Source organism: Gekko japonicus, unplaced genomic scaffold (assembly GCF_001447785.1).
Source record: "Gekko japonicus isolate JY-2015 unplaced genomic scaffold, Gekko_japonicus_V1.1 scaffold1694, whole genome shotgun sequence".
Lineage (NCBI taxonomy): Eukaryota > Metazoa > Chordata > Lepidosauria > Squamata > Gekkonidae > Gekko > Gekko japonicus.
Window position 1 is genome coordinate 293,860 of NW_015177062.1, and position 15,141 is coordinate 309,000.

The 15,141-nt window shown below is 40.8% G+C and overlaps 1 protein-coding gene across 1 annotated transcript in view; it reads left to right on the forward strand.

Annotated features, from left to right (window-relative positions):
- Positions 1-15,141, forward strand: part of LTBP1 (latent transforming growth factor beta binding protein 1) — a 145,409-nt gene that overhangs the window by 23,325 nt on the left and 106,943 nt on the right. The window lies entirely within an intron of this gene.

The following is a 15,141-nucleotide window of genomic DNA, read 5'->3' on the forward strand; positions in this document are numbered from 1 at the left end:
AGTGTTGAAGATGACGTGAATGCTGTGGTAAGTACTGAAAATGGTTTTCTCACAACTAGTGCCATATTAGTAAACTGTAGCTCAGTGCTTTTGTATGGGAGTCTTCCAGCACTATTGACAGCTGCTTACTGGAGGATGCTGTACTGGCAATTAGTGTCAGCCAACAGTTGGCAAAAGTTACCCTTATCATCTAGAGCAGTTCTGGTGGCCACTGCTGTTACCTTTGAATTGGGCCTCATTTTCACATAAGCTTAATTATTTGTTGCCTTATGTGGAGCTGTTCTTTGTTACAGCTGTGTTGCAGAAAAATAAGCAAGCACAGTTTTCATATATGTCAGTGTCAGACCCTGGGAGAGCCGCTGTAATCTTTAACAGCAGCGTACAAGGGAAACTGGATCACTGCAGTGAATGAACAAGCAAAGGAATGAAGGGAACAACATTTAACTGCTAAGATTTAACTGCTAACACTGTGTTCTGTGTTCATCCTAATTTAACATGGAAAAACATCCAGTCCTAAATTTTTGACCTTTTTTGAGAGTAGAAACTAAGATATGGAAGGAGAAGGATGTGGATGCATGGGATATACAGCATTCCTGTCACAGTGGTCCCTTATGCTCAAGCTGTATCCAGAAGGTGGATGATATATGAAGTAGCTTTAGTACTTTTTCTTTTGGCAAGAGTTCCCCAACCTTTGATTAGTATAAATAACTGCTCGTGTTAAATAGGATGAATTTAAGTGGGTTGAACTCTGTTTAGGCATAATGGATAATTATAGAATTATAATAGTAAGCAGGCTTTTGTGTTATATTTATGATGTACTTCATAAGTAGGAACATTTCAGAAACTAATTGGCAAAATTGGACTACTTCCTCTGTTCTAACAGACTTACCAGGATCATCTCATGTTTCACATTCAGTGTTCAGTTCTATTAAAGGGTCTGGATTCCTCTTCTTAGGCCCCGGTCACACGGGCAGGAAACTGCGGCTATTTGCCCACTTTTAGACATTTTTGCTGGGCAACAGAATCATGAATAACTGAGGAGAGTCACCTCATCAGTGCTCCTGAATGCCAGTGAAACTGTTCAGGGTGGGCTTCCAAGCTGTCGAGAACATGAACCTATCTAACCCCTTTTTAAGCCATCTGTGCTTGTGGCCGTCACTTTGTCCACTGCCAGTAAGTTCAACAATTTAATTATTTGTTTAATTATTTGTGGAGTAAAGAAGTATTTTCTTCTGTCTGTCCTGAACCTATTGCCCAGTTCTCCTATACTGTTTTCCTAAATGTTTAAAAAATCTTTTATAGTGTACGGCCTATGGGATTTTAAACCTAATAAACTGAACTGATTGCCCAATAGCTTCATTGGGTACCCCCCCATGTTCTAATATGAGAGACGGAGAAAAAGTTCTCTCTATTCATTTTCTCCTGGCCATTCGTAATTTACACCCCCCCCCAGTTGTCTTTTTTGCTAAACTGAAAAGGCCAGACTCTTCAGCCCTTCCTCATAGGAAGGGAGGTATGCCAACAGCTTAATCATCTTAGTTGCCTACTTCTGTACTTTTTTCCAGCTCTGTAATATCCTTTTTGAGATATGGTGACTGGAACTGAACGCCGTGTTCCAAACGAGGATGCACCATAGCTCTATACAAGAGCATCAAAATACTGGCTATTTTATTTTTAATTATTTTTAATACTTTTCCTAATAATCCCCAGTACTGACTTTGCCTTTTAAACAGCTTCACACATAGGTTGACAGAAATGCCAACTCTATCTATTGAAACCCCAAGATCTCTTTCAGTCTTAGTGCCAGCCCTATCAGCATGTATTTCATGTTAGGGTTTGGTGGTGGAAAGTGCCATCAAGTCACAGCTGACATGGTAATCCTCTAGGGTTTTCAAGGCAAGAGACATTCAGAGGTGGTTTGCCATTGCCTGCCTATGCATCATGATGACCCTGGTCTCCCATCCAAACACTGACCAAGGCTGACCCTGCTTAGCTTCTGAGATCTGACGAGATTGGGCTAACTTGGGCTATCCAGGTCACGGCATGCATCACCTTACACTAACATTAAGCTTCATTTGCCATGTTGTTGCCCACTCACCCAATTTAGATAGATCCTCCTGTAGCTCTTCACAACTTACTTTAATTTTCACCAAATAATACTAGAATGACCTGGAGACCTACATGACTTCAGTTACATGGGACAATCATAAATTTCCCCCTATAGATGGATTTAAATATATTCGCTCCTTAAAGGGTTCTCTTTTTCATATGCTTGGATATTGTCTTTTGGAGGTAATGAAACTTTATTTGCTCTGCTGTATTAACTTGCTATATTTTATGTAGATCTTTATGGAATCTATATCTTGCTACGTGACTCAGAAGAGCCCTCAGGGAAGCTTACAGTATGGAAATACTTACAAAAACATCCAGATAAAATATACCATATTAATAGGCAATTCTAATCAGGTCTACTCAGAAGTCCCATTTTATTCAGTGGGGCTTACTTCCAAGAAAGTGTTCTGAGGGCTATATAGGACTTGTATAACAACCAAGATTCATACACTGAAAAATAAATAATTTAACAAATCATAGCAGACAGCTGTGTACAACTGAAAAAGAGATCACAAATAACAATGCTACTTTCTTGCTGAAACAAATAACAGAATAGTATTTCACTTGCCTTTTAAAAGCCAGTTCAGAGTGGACTTGATTCTGCGTTGTTGGGAGGAGACTCCATAGTGAGGGCCTTGCCCCTTGTGCCAGCTAGCCTGACTTTACACAATCCAGACAACTTTGTGCTGTGAACAGAATGATTGTAGGCAAGAATTAAAAATATTGTTTTCAAAATATTTTCTGTCTCTTCAGAGTTTTTTTTAAACTACTATAGCTTTAAACTTGTATAGAAACAGCAAAAGAGTCAGGGTCAGCCAGACAGCTGTATGTAGGAGAAAATGTATAAAACGTACAAATAAGACATATGAAGAAGGAGAACAAAATTGAGTTAGTTGCATTGGAAAGCTTTTTTTTTTTAAAGGTTGCTCAGCATTTACAAATCTGCACCAACTAACGACAAAGATAAGGAGTTGGCTGGACATTGTTAGAAGTCATCTAATCATTTTTTAAAAGTCAGAACGAATCCTGCCTCTGGGTCTGTCAGCCAGCCTTTGTACTTTTACAGTTTTGTTTTACTGTTTTAAAAGTATCTGCCTGTTTGGTGCTGTTATCAAAGACTAACACAATCGGAGGAAATTGACTCCTTGTGGGAAGCAGTAAAAGTTACTGCAAACATAACTGTGCTTAATGTACACACTGAACAATTAATGAATAATATCTCCCCTTTGGTGGCTTTTTAACGTATTCTGATCTCAGGTGTTGCATATAACTATTTGAAGCTAGGTGGGAGCGGTGTTTTTTTTAATATTCAGCTTCTCTTCATGTATTTTATGCTGATTTTGTTTAAGTCTTCCAAAGGCAGCCCTCAGTGTTCAATCAGGAATTTAATTAAGTGGTTGGTTTTTAAACAGTATTTTGGTCTGTAAACTATTATTTTAAACTGTCAGTGGTCAGTTTTTATGGCATGTTTTTATGCTGGGCTAGTGATTTTTTAATGCTGAATTTTAAGTAATGTCTTATAACATTTTGTCTTTGTTATTTTTATTTTGTTAGCTACCTTGGGCAGGTTCCTGGAGAGGAGGCATAAAAATGTTCTCAACAAATAAATAATATATACTTATAGACTATGAACTGAAAAATGGTAGACTGTAGGAGAATTGTTTTGAACAGGCTAGGGAACCCTAAGCACCTCCATCCAATAAAGAAAGATTATAGGATTGGATGATGTGGCTTTTTTGTGTTTCTAGGATGTAGACTGATTCTATCCGTGTTGCAGCTTGATGTGTTATAGAGAACAGTTGTGATTTTTTTTTTACAGTGTGGCAAAATCTCAGACACAGGCGCCTAGTAAAACTGTCAAACTACATCACCACTGCATGTAAGCAGGATCAGTTATGTGAGAATCAGCCTTTGGTAATTTCTGTGAAGGAAGTCCCTGGTTTCATCTGTGGTGTCCCCAGTTAAATGATTTCATGTAGTGGATGCATGCAGGCACTTTGATCCTCTGTAAAGGGAGGTTTCCTTCATGTATACAGTTTTTCCCTTTCATATGTCCCCCTACTCAAAGATTGGAATGGGAAAGCCATTGCTTGTGCACACCCAAGGTTTATACAAGTGGGTTCAGTTGAAATTAATAAAATTTGAATTCTGTGTGTCATCTTTAGGATTTACAGACTGGTCTTCCAAGATTATAATCCTGTTCCAAGCTGCTAAATCTGTAATGGAGGATTCATATCTTGAGTGAGAGAAAATGATTGTCCCTAAATTAGGTGCTATGTTTTTCTTTCAAATCAATGATCACAATAATAATTTTAAGAAGCACTGGACTTAGAGGGTTTATTTAGATAATAGTGTCTTCCACTTGCAGTGACATCTGGAACAGGTTGGTGCATACTTCTTTCTTGACCCCCTTCACTCTGTCTCATCACACACAGAAGGTACCATGCAAGGAGAACCTACATTCATATCTAGACAGACTTTCCTGGTTATATTATATATACAACTGAAGCAGCAAAGAAAGGAGCATGAGCACAAAAGTTTAGAGAAGATCTAAATAACTGACCCAGACTTGAAGAGTGGGGTTTATGTCTTATGTTGTGATTTGAAGAAAGGAAGTTTCCTCAGAATTGAATTGAATTAAGTTAAATTAAAATAGATTTAGAACACTATAATCAGTGTTAGGTATTTGTTAGGTATCTGGGACTCCATTCACATCCATGGAATTTAAGTATGTGCAGATGTCCTCTAGCTAGCATTGATGATCTATACTTGGAAATTCTTTAGTTATTTCCCAACTTGATTCAGACCTGTCAGCTTCCACATATTTCAAAGGTCTGACATTCAATGACATGAGGGGAGAGGACACTTGGAAACAGCCCATTCTGTGGGTCCAGACTGCCCAGTGTTTCAGATAACGAGGGAATCTTTTGAGTTGCTATTGAAATGTCTAAAATATTGTAGAATATTCTGGAAACCGGTAGGGTCCCAAAAGCCTCTGGGTGTGAACAATCTTAATAAGTCCACCATTCCTTTTGAAGGCTTCAGCAGATAGTGTTCGGGCAGTGACAAAGATCAATGACATCAAATCAGATCACTAATCTCATTCACAATGCCGAACTAGGATCCAGTAGATGCCTGGCTTTTTTTCATGTCTTATGTCCAATACAATCTAGGACAGTCCCATCATTTTCAAGGAAGCCATGCAGGCCTGGTCTGGCCCAGCCTAACAAGGTGGACAGGTGCTGAATATTGAAAACCACAGGGTGATCAGCCTAGGGGTTTCCAACAGCGGGCTGAAGACCACTTCTACCAGCTCTGCCTGGAAACCCTTCTGAAAGCCATGTAGATGTGGGAGTGTACGGTCAAAGTTGATGGACTGCAAACCTGGCTAGCGATCACATCTGTTTACTGCAGTCATCCAGGCAGTTATATATGCAGGTCTGTATGATCATCCATGATTCGTTAATAGAGTATTTAGACCTTATTCCTAAGAAACCTGACATCAAGGTTGATCTGGTGGTAACAATAGGAATCCCTTCACTTACATGCTACATGATTGGTTGGAGATTAGGCATGGAGCAAGTCAGTCCATGATTCCTCCCATGTCATTTAACATACCCATGCCTGATAACGACTGCAATACCAGAACCAAACAGTGAAACTTTATATGTAGAGCCCAGTACACCCACCTGCCTTGTTCTTTTCTATTAAAAAAAGTTTTCTCCCTTCCAGAATTGGAAGAATACAAACTAACCACTGCAATACCAGAACCTAACAGTGAAAATGTATATGTAGAACCCAGTACACCCACCTGCCTTGTTGTTTTCTATAAAAAGTCTTCTCCCTTCCAGAATTGGAAGAATACAAACATAAGACTTTCCAAGATAAGATAACCATAAAGGTTTGCCAACTAGCAAAACACATGCTAGAAGGATGAAGTCTTCCGGCATCATCCATCAGAATTGCTTCAGTGGCAATGCCAGACAGATGAGGAAAAATCTAGGATGGAAGTGGTGCTCCCTAGATCAATGCAGTGCACAAAAGATGTTAGTTCCCAGTCATGAAAGCAAGTCTAACTTCCACACTAAGCCATTGTTGCTCTACTGCAGCCACTAAGCCCAAAGAAGCAGAGAAAAAGATGCTAATGCCTCCCACCGACTTTACTGATGGGGTGCTATGAACTGGATTCAAAGTACCACACACAGACTTCATCTCATTGTCTTGGATCCAGACGAACATGGTTGCAAAGACTTCAAACTGAGGCTGCTGTGGGAGAAGGGTATATTGTGATCCACAGCAGTAGGCCTTGCACCTTTGTAAATGTTAGTCTGGATGCAAGTCACAGAATATAATTTTTCTTCATTGCCCCTGCATCCCACTGTACCCTACTGCGTCTACTAAGATCCTGTCCTCAGGAATCGGGGAACCCCCAGGAACAGCTGATGAGCATGATGCAGGGACCACAATGGGACTTAGCAAAAACCATTGCCCCCTCCTCTGCTTGGGGAAATCTTTTTCAACCAGCAGAAAACAAACTTTGGATCAAACTCTATATATCTCACAGTCTTTACCCACACATGCTAGGTTTTAGACATTTAGAAAAGGCAAGAAACCCTGAGTCCCCTTCAACACCAATTATGTTATTGTGACATATGGTTTTGCGTGGGCAAAAATTGTATTAACCCTGATGTTGCTTACAGTTATTTATGTACAGCATCAGTTCTTTCAAATGCCCTTAATCAAAATCGTGATTGTGATGTTATGTTCTTAAAAGTGTATGCCTAACTCAAAAATTGCTTTATTATTCCATAGTATCCAACTTGAGGGCAGGCTTACAAATCACGTGACATAGTTGGCCCGTTTTCAAAGAAATTCTTTGCTAGCCTGTATGCTATAATAAACTTTATTGTAATCCTGTCACATTTATTATATGTTGATCATATGATATTCTATTTTAGTTAGCAGTGTTTCTTTTGGATCTATGAATTGAAATGCTCTCCTGTTAATGAATGCCTTTGATGGTAGAGCAGGAAAGAAAAAGCAGGAGAGGAGCAAGGGATGAAATTCAATATTTATTTATACATTCAGTAGAAGATAAATCATTTATAGAAACTCTGAAATGTAAGAGCAATACAGTACTCACACTTACTATTATGCTGTTGGGCAGTAGGTGGCAAACTTTGCTTTTCTTTTTCCTTTGTATTTATTTTCGTATTGCAGATTGCCAAAACTTGACGAGGGTTGTTTGAGTTCCCTGGAAGATGTCATTTCTTGGTGGTGCATTTCTGAATCACCTATTTTTTGTATATGAGTTGTTTGAATACTCATTTGGGACTTTCCCCCTGGAGGAGTGGAATGTGAATAAATGGATAGATTATTATTTCTGTGCTTTCTGGGTTTAAGCAGAAGATTACTATTATGACTAATGCATTACAGACAAAAAGAACATCTGCCAAGGGTAGCACTAATCAGATTGTGCCATGGGACCTTGTCGTGAATCTCTACTCTATCAAGAGAAAGACCCTGTGAAAGCATGGTTACCCTTTATCACACTTCATCTCCCAGAGACAAAATGCTTTCCCAGTTCTTGGCTGAAGAAAAGCTAAAGTTCCCCTTAAAAAGCAGGATCTTATACTCAATATAAAACAAACTACAGGAAGAAAATATATACATAAATCTTTAGTGGAAAGTTTTCCCTGGTAGCTGCTAAATGTTGGAGACCCTCTTGTATTGGTGACATTTTTCTTGCCTCAGCCCCCCTGGTTACAGTGTCCCTCTTGCAATCAGAGGGCATTTTGAGGCTTTTCAAAACCAGTAATTGTCAGATTGCTATAACAATATAATAATCTATTGGCACAGTTTATTAATTCCTCTATGGGCTGAACAAGATATGACTCAAGATGGCCCTGGGAGATATTTGTTGCCCCATTGTGGAAGACTTCATGTGCAGCCCCACAGCAGGGCAAATGGTAAACTGGGGCAGTTTCTGCTTAGGAAAATGGTACGGGGGGGCAAAGACTGAAGCCTTCTGTCCTCTGCACTGTGATCCTGATCTGAATCAGGCCCCATTGCACTTTGAAACTTTGTTTCCAGACAGTCCCGTTTGGTGTTAACACAATACAAGTTGGTTCAGAGACCCCACCCCACCCCCGACATTTTATGTGCCAGACATCATGTCTATTTCAGCCCTGAATTCCCAGGTTTCACTTATCTTTTTTGAAATGAAAGCTGGGAATTGAGAACTAGTAGATCATGATAATAGATCATTATAACATTATAACATCACTTCCACTAATCATTAGTCTGATAGGATAAAGGGTTTCTGGACCCCTTCTTCCCCACTGCAGTTGAAATAGCTTCTCTAGAATTTAAATAGCATTTGAGAAGAGACCCTGTGCCCTGACTTTACCATCTCTAGCCCGCCTTGCTAGGTAAATGTAGACCAATGGAGCGTGTGGGAACATCATTAAGACTGTCACCCGTGGACTACGATTTAATCTGAAATTTCTGCTCATGCACTTTATTTGACAACTGTACCAGCACGTTAGAATAGTGATTTATGCATTTTAGGATGACCAATCTGTTTTTGGTTTGATTAGTTATAATGAGTTTTATGATGGATTTTAAGTGTATTTTTATGTATTGTGTAAGCCGCCCTGAGCCTGCCTTGGTGGGGAGGGTGGGGTATAAATTGAATAAAATAAATAAGTAAAAATAAATAAACAAACTTCACATTTGGTCAAAATAGACTTGGTACAAAGGGGGCTGCAGTGAAAATGTAGTTCTGATTTATTGTAAGAGGTGGCAAAAATGGAAGGTAGCCTTTCCTTTTCATTAAGAAAGATTACATGGTAAGTTGTCATAACCTTCCTTCAGTATATCAGAAGGGCATTTCAGGGTGCTGGTTATGACCCTTAATGTCTATTATGGCCTAAGACCCATACATCTAAAGGGCCATCTCCTCCCATATATCCACATGTGTCTCCTACAGTCCTCAGATGCTATGGACTGGCATTTACTGGTTGACACACCCAGCAACCAGGGCTCTCCATTATAGTTTCTTTCTACTTGTAGAATGGGCTGCCTAAGGATATAAAGGAAAATGCCATTTTTGGATCTGTTCAAGAGGCATTTGCATCTCCATTTTATTAGCCAGAGCTTTTATTGGGGTATAAATGGCAAGTACCTTTTGAGGGGAGTGCGTTTACCCTGGATTTTATTTTGTTAGTTTTAAATTGTGATGTTTTGATGTTGTTTTGTAAACTGTCTTGAGCCATGAGGAAAAGTGTGCTCTAATATTTTAATGAATGCATACTGGGTAGGTTTATTTAACTTTGATGATGATTAATCATCTAAAAAGTTTTCAGTTGGGTGATGGCCCTAATCCAATTAGTCATTTCCTGGTGGCTGGATTATATTATTGATTCTTCAAAGCAAAGTGTTACGAAGGCAATGAAAACTGAATCTTTCCTCATATTCCTTTTATTTTAGCTTTGTTAGTCTTGCTGTAGTAGATAAAGCAGTAATAGGTACAGAATTCCTTGGGAATGCCTGCTAAATTTTTCTCACACCACAAATAAAGTTCGAAGTCAGTTTTTTCTTTTAGATGCTGAAAGGAGCACACTGCCTGAAAGTCACTGTGTAATTGTTGCCAGGTTGTTTGACATACTGTAAATCTTGCTGTGGTTTTCTCCTTTTGATAATATTCCCAAAATTCTAAAATAGTAGACATTCATTGGGTGCGGTCAGACGGCATGCTGAGAGCGGGTTAAACTGCTCCGGTTCTAACCAGATTATATTTGATCTGGATAATCGTGATCACACTTACCTCCCTTATCCTGCCTTATTGCGCAGTCACGTCGCTCCCCGGCGTCTATACTACTGACGTGCAGGAGTGTGCGTCGGCGGGTTTTAAAATTTTTCCTCAGTTTGCGCATGCGCATAGGCGCCCCTCTGTAGAATGGGGGGGAACTATCATGCCGCATGCGCAGAACCACCAGGGCAAATCAATCTAACCCCTCCAACAAAAGACTTCCCTTTAAAAGTTTGAACCGAAAATGGCCTTCGTGAGATCCCGAACTCATCTAAACTCTAAAACAAGTGACCGTTTAAATGTCGGTTTTCTAAACATGGTAGCAGAGCTCCACCAATGCGCACACCACCAATGCATTAAAAAAATGGTGGGCGAAAAGTGGAAGCCTTGGGCAGCTTTTGAGCGGGGAGGGGGTTTAAACCAGAAGTGGCTTGACACCGGAGGGGCGATCACACAGGGGGGAAATACGGCTTTAAACGGGAGAGCTGAGAAAACACCACTTTGGGACCTGGTAACAAAATACTCCCGGTTAAAGTGGTTTTGAGCCAGAAACCAATGGCTGGGGATGGGAGGCAGATGTTGACTGTGTGATCATGCATATAAAATCTGTTGCTGAAGCGTGACGACACCAGATCAAACGGCGCATCTGAATGCACCCATAGAGGGTTTTTATATCTGATTCAGTATTCTGTATAATGTGTTATGTACAGTACAGTTGGTATGTCAGTGAGTCCCAATAACAAAAATCTGTGGGTTCCTTATTCACAACCTTTATTTCATAAGTTGCCTTAAACAGCTAGAAAACAGTCAATACATAGATTTTTGGATTTTTATAGCATGCATATAGTGTCTAAGGCTGCATCGTGTCCAAGGACATATTTGGAGTTTACTATAATATGATTGTTCATTCTGTTTTGTCACTGTGCAAACCATTTTTCTGCTTATTCAGTCAATTTGAAAACTCAGTGAATGCTCAAGTTATGCGTTCTATTGTCTATTGTAATCACTCTTTAGCAAAAATTCTGGTTTGTTTAGGAGGTTTGGGGTTTGTTTGGGGTTTGTTTTGCTTTTCATTTTTGTAGTTGCTTCAGAATGCTTTCATATGTTAACATTTTTGGGGTTGTTTCAGAGAAATAATCACATTGGATTGGATTCAGTGGAAAATTTTGGGGGGTATGATTTTTGCCCATTCTTGTAGCAAATCTCTGGCTACCCCCTCCTGCTGTTCTGGAAGGTCCGCTGTCCCCAAGAACAGCATTCGAGAAGCCATTTTGGCTGCAGTAGAAGGGGGAGGCAGAGAAATTCTGCTCCACTGATGGAAATTTCTTTTGTCAACAGAGAATCCAACCCAGCATGGGACAAAAACTTGTATAAATCAGTATAATCTGGAAAATACAAAGTATCTTTTAAAACACAAGTCTGTGAATGAGTTCAAAAGAATTGAGGTAGACTTTCTGTTAGCCATAGTTCTGGCACAGCTGTTCTTGAAAAAGAGCAGTTTCTGTGAAGAGCTCTCTCAGCCCCACCTACCTCACAGGGTGTCTGTTGTGGGGAGGGGAAGGGAAAGGAGTTTGTAAGCCGCATTTAGACTCCTTTGGGTAGTGAAGGACGGGGTATAAATCCAATCTCTTCTCTTCTTCTTAAAATCAGGGCACAAATGCCATTTTTTTTCTAGGAGAAATGACTCTAGGCTCCTTCAGATTTTTTTGAATCCACAGATGAAAGGGGGTAGTAGGACAGGGCCGGCCCGCTCACTAGGCGGACTAGACATTCGCCTGTAGCGGGCTGACCATCAGGGCGCCATACTGGACCCGGCCCTGCCCCCCGCCAAAAGCCCCCCTGCCCCCACCAAAAGCCCATCTCCCTGACCCCAGCTGCCGCCGCTGCCACCCCTTTCTTCCCCCGGCCATCTTCAAAACTCCTTCTTGGTGACTTCCTTGCGCTCCAGACAAGTTTCATTTTCGCTTTGCTTGGAGGGGTTTTTTTTAAGGCACGCACAGCACAGTCCGAAGTCCCTCCCGCCCGGGTTCTTTTGCTTGCTCTAAGCCTCAATAGACTGCTGACCAGAGAAATGCTACAGGGAAGAATGGATGAAGTCCCCTTTCCTTAGCATAATGGACCTGATCCATACAGCTCCCCTCTCTGTGGCTGTTTTTTATGATAAAATTACACATTGGGAATTTGAGTCATGGAACTTGAATGTAATTAGTAGTTTGGACTCCAGTTTTGTCTGCAGATGTGTAAGGAATCATGCAGTTAATGTAAGAGATGGTGTGTTCAGTATGTAAGCATGAAGGTGTGTTCAGTATGGTAGTGTGAAGCATATAGGTATATAGGGTCAGTTGTCTTACACAGACAGTGCAAATGTAGTTGTACTGTGGTGCTTATACACTGTATGGAATTTTTCAGGCTTAGATGAGTAGTAAAATGTTGTTTACTAAAGTCCTGCTTTAATTACTCCCATTATCATAACCTTGACCACACAGATTCTCAAGTGGTAATCCCATTCCCTCAAGCACTCCCAAGAAGAGTTTCTGTCATAAAGGCACCTGTAGTCTCCCTCAGTGGAACAAATCCCAAGAAATGTTCTCTTATCATCACCTCAGGCTCAGACACCTCAGTATCTGGTGGTTTGATTACACTGACAAAACATACAATCATAGTCATTTGTTCAGTATGACTAACATCAGGTGTGCAGTCCAGAATAACTGAGTAGTATGAGAGGTAAAGAACATGGAGTACAAAACAGAGTCCTGGATACAAATCCATGTGCCTTTTTCATGCCCTGCAGCGCACACTCTTTAAACCTGGTAGTCAGTGATGCTGCTAAGTGTTGCCTGGAAGCAACAAGTTTCTTCATGTTGGTCCAGCAGATCTATAATTATTTCTCTGCATCAAATAATCGTTGGCAAATTCTAACTAGCCATGTACCAGCCATCACTATTAAGCCACTGAGTCAAACCAGATGGGAGAGTCGCATTGATGCTTTGAAACCACTGAGATATCATCTTGGTGGTATATATGATGCTTTAATGGAGATCTTCAATGACCCAAACCACAAATCATCCACAAGTGATTATCGAGTTGAAGCTAAGGGTCTTGCTGATGCAATTAGTACGTTCAAGTTTGTGGTATCACTTCTTACATGGTACAACATGCTTTTTGAGATTAATGTCACTAGCAAGGTACTACAAAATAAGGAAGGTGATTTAAATTTAGCTACAAGCCAATTAGAAGCAACCAAGAAGTACCTTGTGGACTGTAGGTGTGATGAGGTTTTTGAACTAGTTTTGGTAGCTGCTACTGAGATTGTAAAGGAACTAGAAATACTACCAAATTTTGAGACAGCACAAAGACAAAGGAGAAATAAAAGGCAGTTTGAGTATGAGGGCCCAGAAGAGGCACCACAAGATCCAAAGCAAAAATTCAAAGTGAATGTCTATTCTGCTGTCTTAGATGTGGCCATACAATCAGTTGAAGAGAGATTCCAACAACTACAACACTATAATTCACTCTTTGGCTTCCTGTATGATATATACAGTCTTAGAAAAAAATGCCCAGAAGATGTACAGAAGGCCTGCGAGAATTTGGAACAAGCATTGACGCACAATGGAAACAAAGATATTGATGCTGAAGCTCTGTGTAGTGCACTGAGACTATGGCTAGTGACATGGACTGCCTGACAAGGTCTCGAGATAGCAAGAGGCGCAGCCGAACAGGAGACGCTGCTTTGGGCCACCACCCAAACGTTGGGTGTCATGATGCAGGGCAATCAGTTTCATGAAGGATCTGAGCTCCATTGCAAAATGAAAGGTAATTAGCACTCTCCTTTGATCTGACAAACCCGACTCTTCCACCCGGCCGAGAAGAAACAAGCCACCCTCCAAAGAAGCAGAAGAGCACCCCTGCGGCGGATGCTTACTCATGTCTGAGTTGGATTTTCTGGCAAGGAACCCTTCGAAGCCAGCAGGCCCAATTACGACGTTCTTTTTGCTGGCCACCAGGGGGTTGCTCCACCGCGTTCTACCATCATTGCTCCGCCACCTCCAATGTTCTCTCTCTGCTGCCATTTGCGCCATAATTAATGTCACTAGCAAGGTACTACAAAATAAGGAAGCGGATTTAAATTTAGCTACAAGCCAATTAGAAGCAACCAAGAAGTACCTTGTGGAATGTAGGTGTGATGAGGTTTTTGAACTAGTTTTGGTAGCTGCTACTGAGATTGTAAAGGAACTAGAAATACTACCAAATTTTGAGACAGCACAAAGACAAAGGAGAAATAAAAGGCAGTTTGAGTATGAGGGCCCAGAAGAGGCACCACAAGATCCAAAGCAAAAATTCAAAGTGAATGTCTATTCTGCTGTCTTAGATGTGGCCATACAATCAGTTGAAGAGAGATTCCAACAACTACAACACTGTAATTCACTCTTTGGATTCATGTATGATATATACAGTCTTAGAAAAAAATGCCCAGAAGATGTACAGAAGGCCTGCGAGAATTTGGAACAAGCATTGACGCACAATGGAAACAAAGATATTGATGCTGAAGCTCTGTGTAGTGCACTGAGACTATGGCTAGTGACATGGACTGCCTGACAAGGTCTCGAGATAGCAAGAGGAAGGTTGCAGGCTTAACTTGTATGGGAAATTATAGCTGTTTCTATACAAATGCTAGAAGTGTCCGAGGTAAAATCAGGGAGTTGGAGTGCTTGGTGTTGGCGGGGAAAATAGATATTGTGGGTATTTCAGAACCTTGGTGGGATGAGGTAAATCAGTGGGATACGGTGATTCCCGGTTATATATTATATAGGAAGGAGGGGGGGCTGGAGGGGGGGTTGCTCTGTATGTCAGAGAGGGTATAAAGTCCAGAAAGATTGAGAGGCTAAGAGAATTGGATTCGCTTCTGGAAGTTCTATGGGTTGAAATAGGGGGGCCAAAAGGAAACTTAACACTGGGAGTTTGTTATCGCCCACCAGATCAAAAGATAGAGGAGGATTATAAAATGATGAATGAATTAAAATTATTTATTTATTTATACCTTAGACTTGGTATACCACCCTAACCCCGAAGGGTCTCTGGGCGGTTCACATGATACGTTCTAATCACGCTGAAACCTAACTAGGGCCACACATGTTTCTGGGGACGGGACAGCCTACCGGCACCCAGGTGGTGGATCCTTTGTTATCCTGGCTCGGCGTCTTCTTCGGCAGGCTCTT